Source organism: Mus musculus, chromosome X (assembly GCF_000001635.26).
Source record: "Mus musculus strain C57BL/6J chromosome X, GRCm38.p6 C57BL/6J".
NCBI classification, from domain to species: Eukaryota; Metazoa; Chordata; class Mammalia; order Rodentia; family Muridae; genus Mus; species Mus musculus.
This window is the reverse complement of record NC_000086.7, coordinates 104,345,165-104,363,268: the sequence shown is the minus strand read 5'-3', so window position 1 is coordinate 104,363,268 and position 18,104 is coordinate 104,345,165. Positions and strand designations below refer to the sequence as shown.

The following is an 18,104-nucleotide window of genomic DNA, read 5'->3' as shown; positions in this document are numbered from 1 at the left end:
ACAGACCAATGGATTAAAACAGAAAGGGAAGAATTGAACCTATAATGTTTTAATATTTTCATTATTTAAAACAATTTTAAATTTTATATATAGTTTGAACATATTTTCCCTCCCTTAAATTCTTACATATCCCCTCCCACTCTATTCACTCAACTGTACAACAACACCACCCTCCCCCATACACAAAGGGAACAAAACATAAACCCAGACATAAAAGAAAATCACCAAACTGTAACCAAATAAAAAGCATACATGCACACACACAAAAAAACTATGGAGTCCATTATATGTTGGTCAGGAGTAGTCTCCTGAGCATGAGACCTTTCTTCATTGGAGAAACCCAGTTTTCCTTCTCTCAGCATATATAAATGACAGTTTAGTTGTTACCTTTCTCTTAGTCACTACATTCTCTTTCTCTTTCTCTCCCTCTCTCTCTCCCTCTCACTCTCCCTCTCCTCTCCGTGTGTGTGTGTGTGTGTGTGTGTGTGTGTGTGTGTCTGTTTGTCTTTCTCCCTCTCTCTTTCTCTGTCTCTCTCATTCACTTCAAAAAATATAACAAAATAATATATAAGATAAACCAATAAACTATCATATTGAAGTCGGACAAGACAAACCAATAGAAGGAAAGAGACACAAGAAAAGGTACAAGAATCAGAGACCCACTCCTTTGCATACAGAATCCCATAAAACTATACTAGAAGCCATAATGTAAGGACAGAGGACCTAGTATAGACATTGCAGGCCCTGTGTATGATGCTTTATTCTCTGTGAGTTCATATTAGCATTGATCATGTTGATTTAGAGGGCCTTGTTTCCTAGGACTGAGTCTTCCAATGTCTCTCACTGTCTACATCATGTCTAGCTGTGGATCTCTGTATTTGTTCCCATCTGCTGCAGAAGGAAGCTTCTCTAATGATAGCTAAACAAGGCACTAATCTAGGAGTATAGCAGAATGTCATTAGGAATCAGTTTATTGCTATGTTCCTTTAGTAAAAAAGCAGTACTGGGTTTTCCCCGTAGGTCCCTGGGTTTCTAGTCCCAGGTACTTGGTCACCCAAGCACTGTCAGATATAGTTCTATCTTAATGGAGTGAGCCCAGTGTCAATTACTCCCACAAGCTTTGTGCCACCACTGCCCTAGCATATCTTGCAGGTAGCACACCATTGTAGATAAAGGGTTTGTGACTGGGTTGGTGTTTACATTCCTCTTTTGATAGTCTGCAGTGTACCTCCCTGAACCAGACATTAGAATATAGGGATGAAGCTCTACGTGAGTACCAGCTTGACATCTCCATGTTCAATAAGTTGTGTGGGTGTTGTCTTCAGCAATAGGGTCTTGCTGTCAGTTTGTGGAGAGCAATGTCTTGGGAATCGCCTGAGTTGTTTGGGAGTTTCCATGGGACCTTTTAGGGTGCAGCTCAATTCAATATAACCCAATCCTAGAACAGGAAACTTAGTTTGGTGCTGAGATGGCTAGTTGAGGAATATCTCCCCTATTACTTGTATGTCCCTTCTTTTAATTTTGCTGTTCTAAAATTATTTATTTCTTGTGTTTTCATGCTTGTAATGAACTTCTTTAGGTTGGAGTTTGCCTACTCACTGTAGGGCTGGATTTGTAGATAGATGGCATTTAAATTTGGTTTTATCATGGAATGTCTTATTTTCCATCTATGGTAATTGAATGTGTTGCTGGGCATAGCATTTTGGGCTGGGATCTGTGGTCTCTTAGAGTCCACAGTACCCGGGTCCTTATGGTTTTACAGAGTTTCCATTGACAACTCAGGTGTTATTCTAATAGGTCTGCCTTTATATGGTACTTGGTGGTTTTCCCTTGTAGCTTTTAATATACTTTCTTCGTTCTGTAGGTTTAGTGTTTTGATTATTATTTGCTGAGAAGATTTTCTTTTTTGATTCAATCTATTTGATGTTCTATATACTTCTTGTTCTCTGACAGCCATCTCCTTTAGGTTAGAGTGTTTTTTTTTTTTTTCTGTGATTTTATTGAATGTATTGTCTGTGCCTTTTATCTGAATTTCTTCTCCTTCCTCTATTCTTACCATTAGATTTGATCTTTTCATACTGTACCAGATTCCCTGGATATTTTGTGGCAGGAATTTCTTAGATTTAACATTTTCTTTGACTAGGTATCCAATTTTTTTGTCATGTCTGTAATGCCCTACACTCTTTATTCCATGTCCTATATTGTGTTGGTAAAGGTTTCCTCTGTGGTTCCTGTCTGCATTCCTAAAGTTTTTTATTTCCACATTTCCCTTGGGTTGGGTTTACTGTATTGATTTCCACTTTTGGGTCTTGAACTTTTTATTCATTTCCTCCCTGTTTGTGTTTTCATAGATTTCTTTAAGGCATTTATTCGTTTCCTGCTTTAAGAGCTACTACCATATTCATAAAAGCTAATTTAAGGTATTTTTCTTGTGCTTCAGTTATGTTGGAATATTCATGGCTTGCTGTGGTTGGGTTGTTGAGCTCTAGTGGCTACCATATTGTCATGGTTGTTATTCTATTGTGTTTTTATGCTGACGTCTAAGCTTCTGGGATTGGAAAACTTTGTTATTCTAGGTGCTGATATCTGGTCTTGTCTTTGTTGGGTAGGTCCTTCTTCTCTTTCTTCTCCGGATTTTAGGAGTGTATGGCAGCTGTATCTTTTCTGTAGGAAAATTTTCTGGGGTCCTGATAGGTGTGGACACTGGGTGTTTCTGCTTATTGCAACCTGAGACATAGGAATAGGCATAGGCTGGGGGCAGTTCAAGGGCTTCACATGGAGGGAGGGAAGCAGGGCATTCCACCAGGATCTTCTCAGTGCCCTGGGAATGGGGTCAGAGAGTGAGGAAAGGCCACTGCAGAAGAACCGGGGATGAGACTGGAATTGTGCTTGGAGAAATGGAAGGGAAGGGGAAGATCTCAAGTTAGCCTGCTTGCTTCCCTGGTCTAAGTGACCTCTGTGCTCTCAGGGTGTGCCTGCTGGAGTTGGGCGCTGGGACAAAGCAATGAGTGGGGAAAAGTTTGAAGGTGGAGATCTCTGTGGTCCACTGAGATGGGTGCAGGAGGGGAAGAGAGGTTTGTTGTTCTGCTGCAGAGCTGAGGTTAGAAGTAGTGGATTTGTTTTGGAGGACAGAGGAAGAGGTGAAGATCTGCAATTAGCCAACCTGCTTCCTTGCCCAGTGTAGCCTGAGGGTCCCTAGGGAGAGCCTGATAAAGTTGTGGGGTGGGGCCAAGCAATGAGTTGGGGGAGGAAGGTTAAGAGGGGAAGATCTATGAGGTCCTCTAGAGATGAGGTTTGGGTTGGAAAGCTGCCACTGCTGTTCTATTACAAAGCTGGGCATGAGACTGGGGCATTTGGTTTGGAGAAGCAGAAGTAAAGGTCTTCATCTGGCCTATCAGCTTCCCTTGCTGGAGTGGCCTGTGGGTTCCCAGGGAGAGTCTGCTAACATTTGAGGGCTGTGGTAAAGCAATGAATGTTGGAAGACACTTTAGGGGAAGATCTGTGTGAACCATTGGAGATGGGAGTTGGGGAGGCTGCAGCAGGTTTTCTGCTACAGAGCTGGGCATAAAACTGGGGACTGGATTTTGAAGAGTGGAGGCAGAGGTGAAGATCTGGACTTAGCCTACCTGTTTCTATGTCCAGAGTGGCCTGTAGGTTCCAGGGAGTGAAGCTAACTAAACTCTTAAAGGAAAGCAAGAGAAAATATCGTTGACTTAGCTTCAGCAACGACTTTTTGCATGTAACATCACAAGCTTAGACAACCAAAATTAAATAGACCATTAACCAAAAAGATATTAGACCAAAAAGCACGTATGCAGTAAAAACAACCAAAAATCTGATAAAGGAATCTATGAATTGAGAGAAATTATTTACAAATTATATATCTAATAAATAGTAAATAGTATAAATCTGTAAGGAGTTCTCTTACAATATAGTAGCAAAACTTTTAAACTTAAAAATGAGCATAGGATCTAAATAGACATTGTTTTAAAAAAATAATGTAATGGCCAACAGTTATATGAAAAAGTGCTCAAAATCACTAATCACCAGGGAAGTTCAAATAAAAGCAACACTGAAATCATACTTATTAATGGTGGCACATGCCTTTAATCCCAGCACTTGGGAGGCAGATGCAGGAGGATTTCTGAGTTCAAGGCCAGCCTGGTCTACAGAGTGAGCTCCAGGACAGCCAGGGCTGTGTACAGAGAAACCCTGTCTGGAAAAAAACAAAAGCAGAAAGAAAGAAAAGAAAAAAGAAAAAAAGACTTTTTTTCAAGAAAATAACAGATAATAAATGAATGAGGTTATAGAGAACAGAGAACCATTGTATATTGTATATAGGATCATAAATTGTCATAGCTGTTATGTGTAGGGTTTTTGATTTCATCAAAATTGAAACTGTCATGATCCAGCAATCTTGTTTATGGTTATATACCATAAGGATATGACTTTGGTATGTCATAGAGATGCTGGCACTCCCATATTCATTGAAGCATTGCTTACAGTACTGAATATATGAAGTATTAGTAGATGAATACACGGAAACAGAAATTGGTATGTGTATATGTGTGCACAGTTGTGCATGCATGTAATGGAGATTATTTAGCGTTAAACAAATTGGAAAATTGGCCAGTTGCAACAAAGTACTTAATCTGGAGGATATTATGTAAAATCAAAACAGACCCAGAAAAATATGACACAATTTCACTCCTGTATTGAATTCTAAAAATGTGAGTATGTAGATACACATTGTAGGACAGCAGTTATTGGAGGAGCACGGGGAAGCAAGGCAAATGGACAAGTGTTGGCCAAAAAGTGCAAAAATGCAGTAATATAAAACAAGCAAGGCACATCACTGTTAGTAATAATTCCATATTGAGTTTTGGGTTTGCTTTTCTTTTCACTAAAATTTTTTAAAGCTTTTATTTTATTTTAATTATTGTATTGTATATATACTTTACCTGCATGTATATTTGTACATCATATGCATGCAGTGCCTACAAAGGCCAAGGAGAAGCATTGGATCTTCTGGAGTTGGAGTTAAAGATACACCAGAGCTGCCATGTGGGGTTTGAGAATGGAACCTCAGGGTCCTCTGGAAGAATAATCAGTGCTCTTAGTCACTGAGCCATATTCCTAGCCACAATAATTCCATATTGTATATAAGAAATTTGCTAAGGGTAGATTTGACGTACTATGACCACATACAAAAAGGTAACTGTGAGGAGATAGCTACATGATTAATTAGGATACCTGTAATTATCTCCTTATTTACCGTATTGTACATGATGAGCACTGAATGATGCTGGGCATAGAAATTAGAGGGAAATGCTTTCCTTTATATTTAACTTGTATGTGATATTCTTCCATAAATTGAGCTGTACCCTTACTATTTTTATTGAAAACATTTTTCATATATTATGATTATGCTTTTCCTCTCCTCAGATCCCTCCTGCCCATTCATCTCCATGCCCTTTCTTTTCTCCTAACAAAACACAAACATACTGTCTGTCCCTCCTGTCTCTGTCTCTTTGTCCTTGTCTCTGACTCTGTATCTTTCTCTGTCTCTGTATCTCCGTGTCTTTCTCTGTTTCTTTCTCTCTGTTTCTCTCTCTCTCTCTGTTTCTCTCTCTCTCTCTCTCACACACACACACACACACACACACACACACACACACACACACATATGCGCACACACACACAGCCCACAAAAAATGGAATCTGAAATATACAAGCAAAAGACCAACAAGACAAAAAAAAAATGCCCAAACAAAGCAATATGACACAGTCTACAAAAATACCATTGAGTTTATTTGTGCTGGCCAACAACTCCTGAGCATGTAGCCTATCCTGAACTGTGGTTAATATATCCAGTGAAACTCCTTACCACCGCCTCTCAGCACTGGGACCCCATTTGGCTGGAACCTGTGCATGCTGACAGTCTGTGAGTTCTTTTGTGTCTCAGGTCTTAACACTTTTAATTCTTCTTCTAAAAAATTTAAAAATACAAACACTTATTCTAGAATCATGGTTTTGTGTAAGTGATGATTGTTCAAAATTCTTTTTTTTTTTAACAAACATTTTTCTATTTATTTCATGTATGTGAGTACATCAGAAGAGGGCATTGGATCCCATTACAGATGGTTGTGAGCCACCATGTGGTTGCTGGGGATTGAACTCAGGACCTCTGGAACAGTCAGTGCTCTTAACCGCTGAGTCATCTCTCCAGCCCTGTTCAAAATTCTTAATGCTGTGCTACCATTTTTCTATGTATTCATCAGTCATTTTGAGTAAAAGTCCTTTTTCTGGTCAGCTTTCATTTGAGAATTATAATTATAAAAGAAGCTTGCCTGCTGTTTATCTCCTCTCCCCGCCTCTCTGTTGCTTTCACTCCCCCCTACTCTTCACCTCTAGTTTCTCAGTAGTTGGAAAGAAAACAAGATTTTATGGCAGTTGCATTTTTAATACTTTAAAGTTGATTAAATTTAAAATAGGTTTGTATCACAGCTGTTTTTCTTTAAGAATGCACTGAGAGGTTAATTTAAATGTTTTATATTTTGATCACAGATGACTAATGATCAGATAATAATAGTATTCACACACGACTTATAGATAGTGTTAAAAATTACAAGCATCAAGGATACATAATTGTAAGCTTACTTTTTTTTTAAAGTTTCACGAATGGAGAATATGTAAATGACTCAAATCCCTTGTGGTTTTTACTCCTTTATTTTCTCCAGTGCTCAGAATCCATCTTAGGGCCTGTAAATGTCAGGTAGTTTGTTTACCATTGACCTACATACCTAACCTTTATAATCTCTTACTATTAGTTAAATCTTTAGGTATCATCAATAATGAACATGAGTTTAATTATAAAAGTTTACTATTATAAAAATATAAACAATAATTATTACATTATTTTTGTAGAGGTTGAATTTTGCCTTAAAGAGAGAACATAAATGTAACAAAAAGAAATTTTGATTTTGTTACTCTTTTCTTTTGGGTCTTGGTCACATTTATGTAGAATTAGTTTTGCCTAGTAAGTCTTTGTTTTTAGTATTGGTATTCATTTTTTTTTCCAGAGAGAAAAGGTTTTTTTGGGCTTATAATTTTCCTCTGTCTATCTTGGTAGGGAAGCCATGGCAGTAAGAGCTTGTGGCAGCTGATTGGTCACATAGCATCTGCAGTCAGGAAGTAGAAAGGGATAAATGTCAAAGCACAGCAAGGATCCAAGTCCAGGGCTTGGTCAACTAATTTTATCCTACTTCAGTTCATCTAATCAGCATAGCCGTAGACTAAGCTAATCTAGACAATCCCCTGGAAACTCAGAGGGTTGTCATGTGATTATCCTATAAAAATCCTTAATGACCATTTACATAAAGCATGGTACATTTAATGATTAGTAGATGAATGCTATCAGTGTGAGAGGGAGTGTATGATATGCTTAAGTCATAGATTCCTTAAAATTCAGTTCTTCCAGTTTTTAAAAGTTGAAATAAACACAGATCTCCAGGGTATATAATTTTAACTTACCTGTCTCCTAAAGTGGAGAGACAGATTACCATTTTTTGCATATTGAATTTCTTTGGTATTTGTGCATGTTTGTCACGTCCATTATCTTCAGTAGTATGTGATTTATTGTTTCTTTTGATGTCCAGTTTCCTGAATTCGAAGCTTACAAGAAACTGGATTAAAGCTTGCATATGGTCTGAATGTGGAGAATGGTGAGGAAAGAATTAAAGTGCCTGAAACACATTGTGATGGTTCATTTTCATTATTGACATGAAACAACCTAGAATCATTTGGGACAATGTGTCAGTATCCACAGGGCCTACACAGGTTCAAGCCAAATGGGGTCCCAGTGCTGAGAGGGGGTGGTATGGAGTCTCACTGCATATTTTAACCACAGTTCAGGGTAGGCCACATGCTCAGGAGTTGTTGGACAGCACAAATAAACTCTTGGTCTGTAAGCATGCCTGTGTAGAATTGTCTGAATTAAGTTAATTGATGTGGGAAGACCCAGCTCACTGTGAGTGGCATCATTCCCTTGGTGTGAGGTACTGAACTGTGCAAGAGTGGAGAATTTAAGCAGAGTCCAAGCAAGTAAGCATGCATGGATTAATTAATTTCCCTCTACTCTTGACTGTAGATGTGATTTGGCTAGATGTTTGAAGTTCCTGCTTTGATTTCCTCACAATGATAGGCCATGGCCTGAAATTGTGAGCTGAAATAAACCCCTTTCTACCCAGGGTTGCTTTTTGCTAGGGTATTTTATCACAGCAACAGAAACTGATCCCACATTAAGAGTGGATGGTTTGGTTAGAGATTATCTGTTAGAGATTATCTGAAATAAGAGAGGTTTGTCATGACACTGCATATAGATATCATGAGATTCCCTGGTTTTATATGTACAAATGAGCATACTTTCTCAGTCACATATGTCATATTTTCATTAATTTAGATCTTTTGGTATTTTGTAATGTATAACATTGACATATACTCCATTTATAGCTTAAGGAAATACTATTGCTTGCCTTTCGTGAGACTAGACCTAAGAAACATTCCTTTTCACTGAGTTGATGTGTATTTCAGATATATATTTGTCAATTTTACAGCTATCCATCTGGTGTTACCATAATGAAATTATTTTTTCATTTGTTTCTATTTAGAAAAATTAGTTTCTTAAGTTAGCATACAAAGTATTGATTTTATTATGTCATTTTTGCACATATTTTGTTGCACAAAATCCTTAAGGTTGATGTGCTATGCTGGTCTGGTTGTGGTTCATTGGAGTTATAGCAGGGTAGGACTATTAGTGACCTCTCTACCTTAGTTACTTGCACGGCCCCTTCTGGTACCGTGGGAGCCAGTCTTCAGGGAAGAAGCTTTCAGGTCGGATTGAGCTTGGATCCTCTAGGTTCTGTATCCAAAGTACATGACCTCTTCAGCAATAGGGACTTTCCTTCACTCTTAGAAGGCAACCAAGAGCAACTGCAGTAGCCTGTAATATTCTGGGCTTATCTTGGACTTCTCTGGCCAAGAATTCAAAAGGCTGACCTCTTATTGGTCCATTTTATCCCACTATTAGCCCCCCTCTGAGTACATGTTGTATGTATTTCATTAATTTATCCGCTTCCCACCCCTTACTTGTGATTTCTTCTCTCATGGTCCCTTATTTATCTTTCTGAGTCTGGCTTATTTCACTTAACACTATGATTTTACTTTTTTATTGTTAAATGTGTGTGTGTCTGTGTGTGTGTGTGGATATAGATATAGATATCACATTTTCTCTATCCATCAATCTATTACTAGACATTTAGCATGGTTCAACTTCCTGGCTATTGTGAACAGTTAAGCATGAGTTTCAAAGTATATTATGGTAGGATTTAGAGACCTGTCCTGGTTTGCTTCTCTGTTGCTGTGGTAAAACAGTGACCAAATGCAACTTGGGAAGGAAAGAGTTTATTTCTTATGGCTTAGACACCATGATCAGGATTGGTGGGTTTGAGTAGGAACCTGGAGGCAGAGACTGATGAAGAGACCATGGAGGAATGCTGATTACTGGCTTGCTCGCTCATGACTTGGTCAACCTGGTTTCTTTTTTTTTTTCTTTTTTTTTTCCATTTTTTATTAGGTATTTAGCTCATTTACATTTCCAATGCTATACCAAAAGTCCCCCATACCCACCCACCCCCACTCCCCTACCCACCCACTCCCCCTTTTTGGCCCTGGCGTTCCCCTGTACTGGGGCATATAAAGTTTGCAAGTCCAATGGGCCTCTCTTTCCAGTGATGGCCGACTAGACCATCTTTTGATACATATGCAGCTAGAGTCAAGAGCTCCGGGGTACTGGTTAGTTCATAATGTTGTTCCACCTATAGGGTTGCAGATCCTTTTAGCTCCTTGGGTACTTTCTCTAGCTCCTCCATTGGGAGCCCTGTGATCCATCCATTAGCTGACTGTGAGCATCCACTTCTGTGTTTGCTAGGCCCCTCAACCTGGTTTCTTAAACAACCCAGGACTACCTGCCCAGGGGTGGTACCTGTTCACAGTGGGCTGAGCCATTTCACATCAGCCATCAAGATAATTCCTTACAGACCAATCTGATGGAAGCAATTCCTCAATTGAGGTTTCTTTTTCCTCGGTGACTAGTTTATGTTAAATTGACAAAAACTAACTGGTACAATTGAACCCTTGCCAACTTGACACTCTAACACGTAACTACTAAATCATAAACTTTCACTTCTCATTTATCCTCAAGTTCTAATATTAACATTATAGTACAAAACATAGTATAATTTTAAAAGTCCTACAGCCTTTAAAATTTTAAACACTTTAAAGTCCAAAGTTTAAAAACAAAACAAAACTAAACTAAAAACAAAGTTGTTAACTGTAAGTTCCCGTAACGAAAACAAGTTGAATACTTTTTGAGTCCTAAAGGGAATAACCAGAGCACAGTCATACTTAATCCTAAGTAAAACCCAGGTCTAGCAATGTCTCATATCCAGGACTTACTCAGAGTCTTCTTACTTCCAAGGGGCTTAGGTAGCCCCATCTCTCCAGCTCTAACATCTGTCACACAGGCTCATACCAACCAGCTCCTCTCCACACCTGCTATTGTTCTTGGTTGTCATCCCAGTCTTGGCATTTACGGTATCCTTAAGTCTTGTAGTATCAACTACAACCTAGGCTTCCCCTTTACCAATGGCCTTCTGACCTCTCTTCAGGGACTTTGACCCTGCCACATGGTATCAAGCCTCAGCTTTTCTCCATGACTTCAATCATGAAGTATCTATGCTACCAAAACCAGCATCATTGGGAGCCTCTTACTACCACTTTTGGCTCCCAGTATAAGATGTAGCCATGGCTACACTGGACTATACTTTCTGTGTTCTCACCCTGAGGAAATACTCCCCAGAAGATTTTACCTTAATGATTCTGACCTCTTAATCACAGCTGATTCTTCAACTTAGATGACTAGCATCTAATGTCATAATGAAGCAAAGGTTTTACTTCTACCGATTTTTCATCCACAACACCACACAAACAGTCCCAATACAATCTTTGAAGGACTTTCCTTTATAAACTTCATAAGTCAAGTCTCCATCATTTGCATTGCTTTCAGCGTTCTTATCTTTCAAGCTCCCATAAACCATCTCATTCAACAACCTTTTATATCCCAAAGTTCTAAAAAACAATTCTTCCAGAAACCCCACCCCCACCCCCAAAGAAAGCACAACATAAGACTATCACAGCAGTACACATCACCTATTAATCAAGAAAATGCCCAAAGACTTGCCCATAGTATATTGAATATTTTCTTGATTTACTTTGGTAGGTTAGATGTGTTTGTACATTTATTTGTTTCTCCTAGATTTCCCAGTTCTTTTTAGAATATATGTTTTACAGATATTTTCTAATTACCTTTCTAACGCACTGGAGTCTGTTATAACATGTCTCTTTTAAATTTATATGTTTATTGTAAGACCTTTTTGTTTCTTTCAGCTAGTTTGGTGTTTGTCAGCTGTGTTTACCTTGTAATAGAACCAATTCATGGTTGAATGAATCTATGTAACTTTTAGTGTCTATTTCATTAACTTCTGTCCTTATTTACTGCATCCCAGTTTGGCTTGTTCTTTTTTGGGGACCTTGATATCTATCTATCTATCTATCTATCTATCTATCTATCTATCTATCTATCTATAGAGAGAGGGGGGGGGCTTTTTAAAAAAAATATAACTCCCCTAGCTGTAGACTTTCTGCTTAGAATGCCCTTAATTGTACCACAAAGTTCCAGATAAGTTGCACCATCATTTTCATTTGACTCTGAAATTTTTATTGTTTTCCTTGTTTCTTCAGCGTCCTATACTGTCAGTTTTCAAATACATTGTTCAGTATCCGATCAAGGATTTTGTAGTTTCTGTGATTTCTCATAATACTAATTTCTAGTTTTAGTCTACCATGTTCTGATTAGATATAAGAGACGGATTTTTCTTTTTATTTGTTTAGGCTTGCTCTATGACATATAATGTGACCAATAATAGAGCAAGTTCTGTAGGCAGTAGATACCTGTTTCCATCCAATTGATATATGGTGTGATTTATCTCTGATGGTCTAAAGATGAGAATGTGATAATGCTAACTCCTGTTGTGTCAGGACCTATATGACCTTTTAATCCCTTTCAGTATTTTGTTTATAGAAGTTTTGAGTGCCATAAACACCTATAGTGATTTTATATTCTTGTTAAGTGGTTCATTTTATCAGTATATAATGGCCTTCTCTACCTCTTCTAAGTAGCTTTGGTTTGAAGTCTACTTTATTACATAGCAGAATACCTTTTCTTTTTGGATTCTATTTGCTTAGTAGGTTAATTTCCATCCTTTGATTGTTAGTTTGAGGATGTTCTTATGAATGATCTATGTGTTTTAGAGACAGCAAATAATTAGATCTTGGTTTTGTGGTATTGTTTAATCTAGCCACTTACACTTCATCTTTTAAATGGTAGGTTAAAGCCATGTCTTTAAGACTGTTATTGAGAGAGATTTGATGTTATCTATGGATTTGCTGGTTATTATTCCACTTAGTTAGGCACAAACTAGCAAACTTCTTTCTAGCTCTCCTTTGTTCATTTATTTCTCCCATGAGATTAACATTTCCTGTGTTGTTGTGGATAAGATTATCTTTCTTTTTTCTCTTTCTATCAAATTCCTATTCAGTTTTACTAATGCTGGTTCCTGTGGTGTGAATTGTTTTTGCACTTCTTTTGAAATGTTCTAACTTCTCTATGTATTTTAAAAATTACTTTTCAGAATATGGCCATCTTTGTTGGCAATTATTTTACTTTCAGATCTTGGGATAACTCATTCTATACATTGGTGATTTTAAGGTTGATAATGTGATTTGATAGGTGAGTTAGCATTTTCACATTGTTGCTTTTCATGTTGATTTTTTGATTTATGTTTTAAATATTTTGACTATGATATGGTTTTGGATTTTTGGTTTTGGTTGGTTTGCTGTTTGTTTGTTTGTTTGTTTGTTCGTTTGTTTTGGTTTTGGTTTTGGTTTTTTGAAACAGGGTTTTTCTGTATAGCCCTGGCTGTCCTGGAACTCACTCTGTAGACCAGGCTGGCCTCAAACTCAGAAATCTGCCTGCCTCTGCCTCCAGAGTGCTGGGATTAAAGGTGTGTGCCACCACTGCCCGGCTTGACTATGATATGTTGTAGTGAGGTTGTATCTAGCCATGTCTAGTTGAGTTTTTATTTTATTTTTTTTATTTTGATGCCATTTTTTTCTCCAGGTTTAGGGAAATTTCTATCATCATTTCGTTGACTAAATTCTGTATGCTTTTAGTCCTTAGTTCAGCTTCTTCTTTTACCTAGTAAATTCTTAGATTTGTTCTCTTAAACTTATCCCACAGTTCTTAGAAATTTTGGTCATACTCATTAAAATGCATGTCTAAATAATACTCATTAAAATGCATGTCTAAATAATACTCATTAAAATGCATGTCTAAATAAATTATTGTCTTCCACTCCTGAATTTTGTTCTTCTGTATGGTCATGTCAGTTGGTGATAGTTTCTGCTTTTTCTTTTTTATATTTGATTGATCTTTATTTCCAACACTAATTATTTTTCTCAGAGTTTCAGTTCCTTGCTGTATTTTTTTCTCTATGTTTTAAAATTTGCCCTCTAAATTGCTGAGTACTTTATCAACTTTCTCATCTAGGTCTTGAATAGGTTTCTGAATTTCACTTATTTGTTTGAATCTTCTATATTGCCATTGAGCCTTTTGAATGTATGACTCTGAAATACTTTTCTCATGTTGCTTTCCAGTACTGAGGACTTGGGAGCTTCTGGCCATGACACAAGAAAACACAACAAAGAAACACCCCCCCCCCAACACACACGGGGGCAGGCATCAGTCCTAAAAGTTTATTCAGGCATGATACAAGCTGAAATAAAACAATGATTATAGTATAAAAGTCTAGAGTAAAATAACAAAAATAACAAGTAAAACAAATAGAAGATATAACCACAGTCATTATCATTCCTAGTCAACAGATGTGGCTTTCTCTCTTCCTGGATTGTCTTCTGTAGCAGTGTGTAAAGATGGGGAAGGTGGGGAAGGATGCTTATCTCAGTAATTCAAACAAGTTAGAGTTTTGTGTGTATATTATACTTTCCCATAATTCCCCAGAATGAGACTCTTCACCTACTAGTTACAAGTTCATCTCTGGTATTTTATGAATTATTCTTTCTACTGATTGAATTTACTGTGACTTTGAGGAAGTGTGGAAGGCTCACCCACTCATTAGCTTCTTATGGCAGCATCCATCCTTTGGCTCTGCCATGTTGAGCATCTTTCTTCTCCCATTCCCCTAGCTTGCCCAAACAGTGGGAGGAGTAGTGTCTTCTTAAGCTATTAACTCTAAGATGTATAGGAAAACAAATTTCAGCTCCAGGCTCCTGTATCTCACTTCTACATCTGTTACCCCAATCTGTGTTCCAGTAGCCATATCTCTGGTTATATTATATCCAAAACCTTGTTGTGTGTCTTTAGCCAAGTCTGTCTCTCTGCAACTTTTTCTTCTTGTGAAACCCATGACCAGGAGGAGAAAGTACCTGCCTGGCAGGTTACCCAAACTCTGGTCTGGCAGTATGTTGTGGCTAGGCACTGATTGGTGTGTAAAAGCCATTTAAAAGAGAAGTAATGTTAAAGACTTGGAAATTTTTAAAAACAAAGATATAAAATAATAATAACAGGGCTTTTCTCGGTTCAGTCTCCGTGAAGCGTTTGCAGCCGTCGTTTGATTAGTCGCTGCCCCCCTCGCGGATTAGGAGCTAGCGTCTCCCGCCCGCCCGCCTGCCGCCCCGGTGCCCCTGGGAGGAAGCGAGAGGGAGGCTGCCAGAGGGTTTGTCACTGCTGTTGCTCCTCCGCCTCAGCGAGTCCAGCCCGGGCCTAGTCGGTCGCCTGCCTTTCTCATAGCCGTTACCCTCAGGCCGCCACAGCCGCCGACCGGGAGAGGCGCGCGCCATGGCCTCTGGAGCCGATTCAAAAGGTGATGATTTATCAACAGCCATTCTCAAACAGAAGAACCGACCCAATCGGTTAATTGTTGATGAAGCCATCAATGAAGATAACAGCGTGGTGTCCTTGTCCCAGCCCAAGATGGATGAACTGCAGTTGTTCCGAGGTGACACGGTGTTGCTAAAAGGAAAGAAAAGACGGGAAGCTGTATGCATTGTTCTTTCTGATGACACGTGTTCTGATGAGAAGATTCGAATGAATAGAGTTGTTCGGAATAACCTCCGAGTTCGCCTAGGAGATGTCATCAGCATCCAGCCATGCCCTGATGTAAAGTATGGCAAACGTATCCACGTTCTACCCATCGATGACACAGTGGAAGGCATCACTGGCAATCTCTTTGAGGTATACCTTAAGCCGTACTTCCTGGAAGCTTATCGGCCCATCCGTAAAGGAGATATTTTTCTTGTCCGGGGTGGGATGCGTGCTGTGGAGTTCAAAGTTGTAGAGACAGATCCCAGCCCTTACTGTATTGTTGCTCCAGACACAGTGATCCACTGTGAGGGGGAGCCAATCAAACGAGAGGATGAGGAGGAATCCTTGAATGAAGTAGGCTATGATGACATCGGTGGTTGCAGGAAGCAGCTAGCTCAGATAAAGGAGATGGTGGAGCTGCCACTGAGACATCCTGCGCTCTTCAAGGCGATTGGTGTAAAGCCTCCTCGGGGAATCTTGTTGTATGGGCCTCCTGGGACAGGGAAGACCCTGATTGCTCGAGCTGTGGCAAATGAAACTGGAGCCTTCTTCTTTCTGATCAATGGTCCTGAAATCATGAGCAAATTGGCTGGTGAGTCTGAGAGCAACCTTCGTAAAGCCTTTGAGGAAGCTGAAAAGAATGCTCCTGCTATCATCTTCATCGATGAGCTTGATGCCATTGCACCCAAAAGAGAGAAAACTCATGGGGAAGTGGAGCGTCGCATCGTGTCTCAGTTGTTGACCCTCATGGATGGCCTAAAGCAGAGAGCACATGTGATAGTTATGGCAGCAACCAATAGACCCAACAGCATTGACCCAGCCCTACGGCGATTTGGTCGCTTTGACAGAGAGGTAGATATTGGAATACCTGATGCTACAGGACGTTTGGAGATTCTTCAGATCCATACCAAGAACATGAAACTGGCAGATGATGTGGACTTGGAACAGGTAGCCAATGAGACTCATGGTCATGTTGGTGCTGATTTGGCAGCCCTATGTTCAGAGGCTGCTCTGCAGGCCATCCGGAAAAAAATGGACCTCATTGACCTAGAAGATGAGACCATTGATGCTGAGGTCATGAATTCCCTGGCAGTTACTATGGATGACTTCCGGTGGGCTTTGAGTCAAAGCAACCCATCAGCACTTCGGGAAACTGTGGTAGAGGTGCCACAAGTAACCTGGGAAGATATTGGAGGCCTGGAGGATGTCAAACGTGAGCTTCAGGAGTTGGTTCAGTACCCCGTGGAACATCCAGACAAATTCCTCAAATTTGGCATGACTCCCTCCAAAGGTGTTCTTTTCTATGGACCTCCTGGCTGTGGGAAAACCTTACTGGCTAAAGCCATTGCTAATGAATGCCAGGCCAACTTCATCTCCATCAAGGGTCCTGAGCTGCTTACCATGTGGTTTGGGGAATCTGAGGCCAATGTCCGGGAAATTTTTGACAAGGCACGTGTACTCTTCTTTGATGAGTTAGATTCAATTGCCAAGGCTCGTGGTGGTAATATTGGAGATGGTGGTGGAGCTGCTGACCGAGTCATCAATCAGATCTTGACAGAAATGGATGGCATGTCTACAAAAAAGAATGTGTTTATCATTGGAGCTACCAACAGGCCTGACATCATTGATCCTGCTATCCTAAGACCTGGCCGTCTAGATCAGCTCATTTATATCCCACTTCCTGATGAGAAGTCCCGTGTTGCCATCCTAAAAGCCAATCTGCGAAAGTCCCCAGTTGCCAAGGATGTGGATTTGGAGTTCCTGGCTAAGATGACTAATGGCTTTTCTGGAGCTGATTTGACAGAAATTTGCCAACGGGCTTGTAAACTGGCCATTCGTGAATCTATTGAGAGTGAGATTAGGCGAGAACGAGAGAGGCAGACAAATCCATCGGCCATGGAGGTAGAAGAGGACGATCCAGTGCCTGAGATCCGCAGAGATCACTTTGAGGAAGCCATGCGTTTTGCCCGACGTTCTGTCAGCGATAATGACATTCGGAAGTATGAAATGTTCGCCCAGACACTGCAGCAGAGTCGAGGTTTTGGCAGCTTCAGATTCCCTTCAGGGAACCAGGGTGGAGCTGGTCCCAGCCAGGGCAGTGGAGGTGGCACAGGTGGCAGTGTGTACACAGAAGACAATGACGATGACCTGTATGGCTAAGTGATGTGCCAGCATGCAGCGAGCTGGCCTGGCTGGACCTTGTTCCCTGGGGGAGGGGGCGCTTGCCCAAGAGGGCCCAGGGGTGTGCCCATGGCCTGCTCCATTCCTCAGTCTGAACAGTTCAGCCCAGTCAGACTCTGGACAGGGGTTTCCTGTTGCAAAAAAAAAAATTACAAAAGCGATAAAATAAAAGTGATTTTCATTTGGGAGGTGAAGAGTGAATTACCAGCAAGGAATTGGGTCTTGGGCCCACACGGTTTCTGTCGTAGTTTGGGGTGGTGCAGGTAACCTGTGTGGTGTGAACCAAGGCATTGCCACCACCATCACCACAGTAAAGCATCTATACTCAATGCTGTCCAAGTCCTCTCTTACCCTAGCCAACCTGGGTAGGTGGATGAGGGGCCTCAGTTTGCTGGGTGTTTATATAGAAAGTAGGTTGATTTTTATTTTACATGCTTTTGAGTTACTGTTGGAAGACTAATCATAAGCAGTTTCTAAACCAAAAAAAGAAAAAAAAAAAAGACATGTTGTAAAAGGACAATAAATGTTGGGTCAAAATGGAAAAAAAAAAATAATAAGAACAAATAAAAAAGCCAAGTAAAGGAGATAGGATATGTAAATAAATCTACTTGGATATTTTAATAGGTAATATAATATAAGCCTT

The 18,104-nt window shown here is 39.8% G+C and overlaps 1 protein-coding gene and 1 pseudogene across 1 annotated transcript in view; both read left to right on the top strand.

Moving 5' to 3' along the window:
• Positions 1-18,104, top strand: part of Abcb7 (ATP-binding cassette, sub-family B (MDR/TAP), member 7) — a 133,282-nt gene that overhangs the window by 50,578 nt on the left and 64,600 nt on the right. The gene's annotated exons all lie outside the window — the stretch shown is intronic.
• Positions 14,764-18,001, top strand: Vcp-rs (valosin containing protein, related sequence; annotated as a pseudogene).